Here is a 7,725-nt window from a genome sequence, read left to right on the forward strand (position 1 = left end):
AGTCCAAATGTCCATCAATGGATGAATGAATAAAGAAGATGTGGTGTAAATATACAATGGAGTATTACTTGGCAATCAAAAAGAAAGTAAATTTATATGTATAAAACTGGAGGGTATTATGTTAAGCAAAATTAGTCAGAGAAAGACAAATATATGACTTCACTCATATGAGCAATTTAAGATACAAAACAGATGACCATAGGGAAGGGAAGCAAAATCAATATAAAAACAGGGAGAGGGACAAAACATAAAAGACCCTTATAGAGAACAAACAGAGGGTTGCTGGAGGGGTTGTGAGATGGGGGATGGGCTAAATGGGTAAAGGCCATTAAGGAATCTACTCCTGAAATCATTGTTGCACTATATGCTAACTAACTTGGATATAAATAAAAAATTAATTAATTAATTTAAAAAATGTCTTTAATTGATAGGTTTTATATTCATTTGGAGCTGTCAAATTTAATACAATCAAATGATTAAGCATATGCTTATATTTTTGTTACTGGATTAGATTATCTTTACTCCCTTATGTTTTTTTAAAACCCCTGGAAAAAATTATTACTTAAGTCAGCCAATCACTAGGTGGAAATGATTGTCTATTGCTTGTCCACTAATGACTATTGGTAGATACTGGCTTTTTAGGCAATTCTAGCTTTAATAATTTTATATAATTTTTAAAGCCTGTTACATGGATGCCAATTTTCAAAGTAAGGAGATAGCGAAGTTGTAAAACAGCAGATGCGTGTCCACAGCTCATGGAGAGTCTACCGTGGTAGAAACCCTGGGCCTCTTGTCCAATCCCACCAAAGTCCCTCCAGGCAAACACACCGAGTCTGAGAAGTCATCCTGGGCCAAAGTAGCTGGACCATCTCTTTTTGGAAAGATACTTCTGGTTAAAATTATCCAATAAGTCATTTCCAAATTTATATATAAGCTCAATCTGCAGTGGAAAACAGAAAGCAGAGGAGATGAAGTGCAGTGGGTAGGAAGGGACAGACATTTCTAAGGGCAGCTGGAAAAAGAAGAGGAAAATAGTCAGGTTTAAAAGACCACTCTAAGAGTTCACTGATTAACTCCTGGATCTATGGACTATCATTGATCAATATGCCATAATATTACATTACAAAATGATACCACAATAAGCAATAATGACTTTCTCTTTTTTTTCCTTAAATAGTTTATTGTCCATTTGGTTTCCATACAACACCCAGTGCTCATCCCAACAAGTACTCTCCTCCATGCCAGTCACCCCCCTTCCCTTGTGTGGTGTAAATATACAATGGAGTATTACTTGGCAATCAAAAAGAAAGACTTTTCTCAGCCCCCATCAGCCCTCAGTTTGTTCTCAGCACTCAAGAGTCTCTTGTGGTTTGCCTCCCTCCCTCTCCTCAACTATTTTCCTCCTTCTCCTCCCCCATGGTCCTCCATTAAATTCCTCCTAATCCACCTATATGTGCAAACATATGGTATCTGTCCTTCTCTGCCCTGGCTTATTTCGCCCGCCATAATGACTTTCCAAGTTTTTTTTTTTTTTCCTAAATAAATAAGATGCTGGAGTAAGAATAAAAGCTCATCTCATTTAAATGGATAATAGTCTGCTGTAAAAATTCTGTAAATTAATAGAAAAAATATTCAGGAAAAGAGGAAAACTTACAAAAGTAACATATAACATCAAATGACAATAGTCCTATATTTACTTACTTATTGTGGATTAGACTTTATGATATATCTGTTAGGCTTGAGGTTGCTTGGGAGAAGCAATTGCTTGAGTTCTTGATTCAGACAGACTAGGGCTGACACTCGCTATGTATGGGACTCTGGGCAAGTTGTATATCCTCCCTGAGAATCAGATAACAATCACACAATAGTAAATCCTCAATAAGTAGCTGACTCCAGGTATGACAGGCTCCCTTCAATGCTTTGATTATCTGCCTGCCTGTAATTTCCTTTCTCTTTGCTTTGTAACTCCCAACTCCTAAGCATATGACAGATTGTCTTGTCCTGTTTGTCATGTAGATCAGTGACCTATGACCATCTAACCTGGCACTAAGCTGGCAATGAAAGGGAAAGCATTAATAGAGAGGCACTCTTCCCAAAAGAAAAGGAAGGACCAGGGTTACCAAGAATTTTTTTCTTTCTTTGTAGTAGTAGTAGTAGTAGTAGTAGTAGTAGTAGTAGTAGTAGTAGTGTGTGTCTTCAGGTAGAAGAGTAGAGGGGTCAGGTGGATTTTAGGAGTCCCAGAAAGGCTTCATATTCTTCTGGAAATTTGGCTTATACCTGTGGCTCTGGCTACAGCTTAATCTATGCCTACCAGTGGGATCATAATACTGTAACTTATTGACTCGTTTATTTTTCAATTTTACAAAGATTCACTGAACATTAGTATATGCCAGACACAGTTACAGGCTTAAAAGTTGGAAGGTTTAATGGAATAAAGGCCCACAGCAACTATTTTAATAAACTAAGTTATGAAGCTGAGAGCCTGAATAAAGGACTTGGGAAAGGAGGAAATATACTTGAGAATTGAGTCTATAGCTTCATTTGACCCACCTCCAGGGGCTGTATTTGAGCCCTATGTAAAAAGGATCTGAAACAAGAAGCTAAAGAACAATTTTCATGTGACACCAGGAGACATAGGCATATAGGGCTACTTTGGTGTTAATATGTGATCCAGGGTTAGAAATGAAAATTATCTTCTTTACTGGACAGAATAGCCTTAAATCACTGAAGACCCCAGTGGCTCTGTTCCTAATACTCTCAGGGAGTACCTAGTACTTTCAGTTTGGATACCAACATTGTCACAAAGGCACCAGGAACGAAGGTCCTAGTGAAGAGGTTTGCAGGCATACTATAAATGAAAAGGGCCACAGTTGGACAGGAGGACCAGGATGGATGCATTATAGACTGTAACCTAGCTAACTTGTACCTAAGCACATGTAAGGTATTTCCTAAGACTTAGAAATCATGGAGTGAGATTTTGCAAGAAGCTGAGACAGTATATGAACATGTAGTCAAAGCTGGTGCAATTAGAGTCACCACTATTAATCTGATCTCCTATCTAATGTTATGATAATGATTGGGGAACTATTTACATCTAATTACAGATTCATTTGAATGAACATGTTGCCATTTGGAGAGTTCAAAAGAATCCCATTGGTCATCTCAACCATAGTACAATGTAGCTCAATCATATTGCTTGCCTAAAGTCAAATTATGACCCAATCTGCTTCTCTGTAGGAATTTGAGTAGGAAGAGGATTTCTGTCACTCTTATTATTTTTTTTTAAGCATAGGACATTTCAAGGAGGGTCTTATCTAGCTATACTAATAAATTATAAAGATTTGCCTTGGCTAAAGTAGTAAATCATGTGGTGCATCTGGGAGAGGAGAAAGTTCATGAATAGACGAACCTTAAAAATGCCAAAAGTTAAAAAAAAAAAATGCCAAAAAGTAGCTAGGAGGGCCGGGACAAACTTTTAAATGTAGATTTGAGGAGGCAGAACCTCAAACATTCCTTGCCTCCTCTCAACTAAGCACACTTTGCTTTCACTTTTCTCAGATGCCACTTCCTGCTACCCATTCAAGCCCAGAGTACTGAAGAGACAGCCACTGGTGATGTAGGAGGGAGACCTGAGTCCAGGAACAGGAGTCTCTGCCCTTCTGTCTTCTGATATATTAGTCACAATTGACATAAGCAGCCAGTCCTAGCCTTGTGCTTCTTCGATAAGAGTCACTATGATTATAAAATGTGTATACTCCAAAAGAGAAACAAAAAGCTAACTTGATAGAAATATATTTTCTAAATATGCTCCTTTTCATTATTTACTACTATTTGCCACGTACGTGCAGGATACATGCGAAGCACTGCATCGTTGGTTTAAAAAGGCAATTTGGCTTCCACTATGTTAATCCAAATGTTTCAATTAGTTTAGTGCTTTCATAATTATGTATAATTCAGTTTGCATTTATGCATGAAATGTTTATTTCCATAATTGTAACAAGCACTTAAATTAATTACATTCTAACCTCTTGATTCTATGGGCCAACTGTTGAGTCTTTTTGTTAATACTTTAAAGTCAGGCCTTTTCATTTTTGAATTCCTCCCTCCAACCCCCGTCTTTGATGTGTTGTTTCTTATCCTTGTTTGGAATTCTCTATAGAATATTCTCAGAATAATCTTGCAGTTTTCTTTTATGACTGAAACTTTGCATTTTAACAGTTGTCTGGAGATAGTTTCTTCCTTGTGAAATATCAGTTTTAATAACAGGAAAAGAAAAATGCCATAAATCTGCACTAACCACATAAAGTCGAAGTCTCTGAGAGACTGATTAACATGGAGACTCTACACAGGTTTTTCAATAATTAGAGGATGTGCTTGCATGGAGCCACGGCTGCTCTGGCCTTGAAGCCATTTCCCAGGGCAGCCAGCAATTATTACAGCCTGGAGTACATTTCTTATATTCTAGGCCTCTAGCTATTGAAGCTGTTTTTAAATAAAGGTCTCTTAATTTCACAGAAAGTTAACATCACCTTGGATGAACAACACTTTTCTGCTAATACTTTCGTGACTTAGTTGGGAGAGAACCCTCAGAGGGAAGGCAATTAGAAATTCCTAATTTGTTGTTCTTCCACCCATAAAAGGTTAAGAATATTCTGGTCTCTGATTGCATGAACCAAGCGGAGGGCAGCTCCAGGGTCCTGCAGTGCCCTCGCTAACTGCCTGCCCCATCAGCAAATGCTGCTGGATGTTCTCTTCAGAGCACAGGACTGAGTTGGCAGTTTTACTGTGGGTTTGAGTGCTTGATTTTTTTCTTTTTGTCTCAATGAGATATAGATAGCAAATACAGTATAGAAAGGATTGCCATTTATCCTTTTGCTACAGTGCTTAGTAAACTATCAGTATGTAGTAAATGCTAAATGCGAGCCATGATGATTTTAAAGAAGAAAAATCCATGTGATAGTTCATCACCTATGATGACTATGGCTCTGATGCTTAATTGCTTGTACAGTCTGGATGTAATAATGCAGCATTATAAACAATTATGAATAATGTAGCTCACTACAACATCTTATTATTTTATTTCAGTGAGGGCTGATGAAATTTTGACTATATGATAAAGCTTGCGGAAACATAAGGCTTACTGATGGGCTTACTGGTAAATAAGCAACACATAGTATGAATGAGAACAGAAAATTAATCTTGTCAGTCAAGGCGTTTGATTGTCCTTCACCTATTCTTCCTGTTCTGCCAATTCAACCATTTAATTTGGCCAAATGGGCAAACTGAGTCCAGAACAAAAGTTTCTTTAAGCCGGAGTACATTAGGGGCAAGATCTTAATGATGGAAGAGAGGCAATGAAGGGAGATGAAAGAAGACAGAAAAAGCCAAGCAAACCTAAATGCTGCCCCCTCCCTGGCAGTGCAGGTAACCAATTTTGATATAAAACTATCATGACTTGGCCTAAAGTTGAGCGAGTTGAAATGATTTGCTAATATACAGCCGGTTCTACTTGCCTCATCATGAGAATGTGGAAGACACTCAGAAGCATCAATTTTTAGAAATAACCCATTGTACACTGCATCTAACACAGTGACTATTGATGCCATAAGACCAACCTAACAAATAAGTTTTAAGACCAATTTCTGACTCTAACTGCATTTTGGGTTTAACCCTAAAATTTGATTTCATTTTGCAATATTTCTGTCTGACAAGCATTGTAGTAATATACATTTACATTTACATGTCATATAAAACATGGATCCTCAAATGTGCTTGATAACCAATTGTGATGCATATTTCCATAAACAAAATACAAAAAAACTCCAGTCTGTGTATGCTACATTGATGACTGAATGGTTTCTCTAAGAAATATGGGCTCTTACTGCAGCTTCATTTGATCTTTGGGAAGTTATTTGTCCTCTGTGTGCTTTAATTTCTACGTTTGTAAAATGGAAATAATATGCATTATTTTGACTTTCCCCCCATAACTGTTAAGAGATTAAATGCAGCAATGTGTATAATGTGTAAAAGATTCTACGAAAATAAGAAGCCATTATTATATTCCTATAGGAAACATTTTGCATACACAAGACAATAGTCAGTAAGTCAATATGAACCAAAGAAGGAAAGGGGAGAGAAAATGATACTGATTATAAAAGGTTAACAATTTGCTGTGTTGGTTTATATTTTTTATGGTTGATCTATATTTTATTATTTATAGTACATTTTTCTCATGTACTAATCTTATAGTAAAATTCTTGAAGTGTTTTTGATTTAAAAGTCTCAGAACCATGGCTCTTAATTCACAAGCTGACCAACAATGGTAGTTGCTGGATAAATGTAATCCATAATTAAAAGTCTTGTCTTTGAGAACAACAGTGTGGGAGTCACCTTGGCCACCATATCCTGCATAACTATCAGACTTGAGTTATTGAGCAAAGCAGATTACTTATCTACAATTTACCAGACATAAAAAATACAAAGAAAAATGATTTGGGAGTATGGCTGGTTCAATTTATTTCCCAATGTTGATTAAAACTTTGCCTTCACAGATTAACATGCTCTTTGTAGAACATAAGCTGTATATTAAACATCAAAATTATTTTCAATCTAATCTTCCTACTTTCTCCTTTTTAAAAGTATTATTAACCAGGTAAACATTAAACTCATTGTGAACGTGTGTGTCTTGTTAGTAGATGCAGAAATTTTAAAAGTTCATTAATATTTACCAAATGGAAGACTCCTAAGGGAGGAGATGGTCCTTATTATTTACTTCACTGAGAAAGCTATTAAATGTTTATAATTATTAGAGATCAGGTAGTATACATATTTCATATTTGATAACATTTTCATGGTACTTGGTGGCAATAGCTTCATGAGGAGGAGAGATAGAGTAGGGAGGATTTAAATAAGGTAAGAATAGAATTTAGAATGAAGATACAGTACATGTTACTTTTCTACAGTCAAATTCAGAGGCACTACTAGTCTGAGGGGGACAATGCAAACTCTACTATTCTGTCAGTTCTTGACTTTAGGTCTGATTAAATGATCTTACACACTCCCGGACACATAATCTTGAACACCACTGCTTGAACCAGTAATTGATCCTGTCATTCTCTCCTCTCAATCCTTCAAAGGCTTTGCATTATACCTAGAAGACCATCTCAAGACCTTGATCCTGCTCTTGCAAGATGCAGACACCAAGACAGTCAACAAGCAGAGACTGTTAGGGGAAATTCTTGTGTTAGAAAAAATGGGGCGTAGGTTGGGTTAGACTGGGAGCATATCAGACGGCCAGCCTCTGTATGCAAGCCTGACCCAGAGGGAAGGAGAGAAGAAAGATAGTTTGAGTGCTGTGCATCTGAGCAAGGCCACTGGAGAGTGCTCAATTTCAAACTGGTTGACAGAGGATGCCTGTGTCTTCTGGGAACTGGCCTGCTACAGGGTCACTGCCAAGCACATCACTGGCAGTGAAAGCATGACTCAGCAGAAGTGCAGCAGTGGGTTTTAGAATGCAGCAGCTAGGGCCCTTGATCAAGAGTATGCCCCCAATGTGGGTCTGCAACATGTATTCCCAGTCTCCTCTTAGGCCACATGGATTGACTTCTTTACTGAGAAGGAAGCTCTTCTGTAGTTTCTGTGGCCTTTTCTTCCTGTGGGAGAACTCATAATAGGTGGGTGATGGGGTGAAGTACAGCTCTCATCGCTGCAGTTGGTCTTGGAGCT

The sequence above is a fragment of the Hyaena hyaena genome, unplaced genomic scaffold (assembly GCF_003009895.1).
Source record: "Hyaena hyaena isolate Hyena2069 unplaced genomic scaffold, ASM300989v1 scaffold_1323, whole genome shotgun sequence".
Taxonomy (NCBI): Eukaryota; Metazoa; Chordata; class Mammalia; order Carnivora; family Hyaenidae; genus Hyaena; species Hyaena hyaena.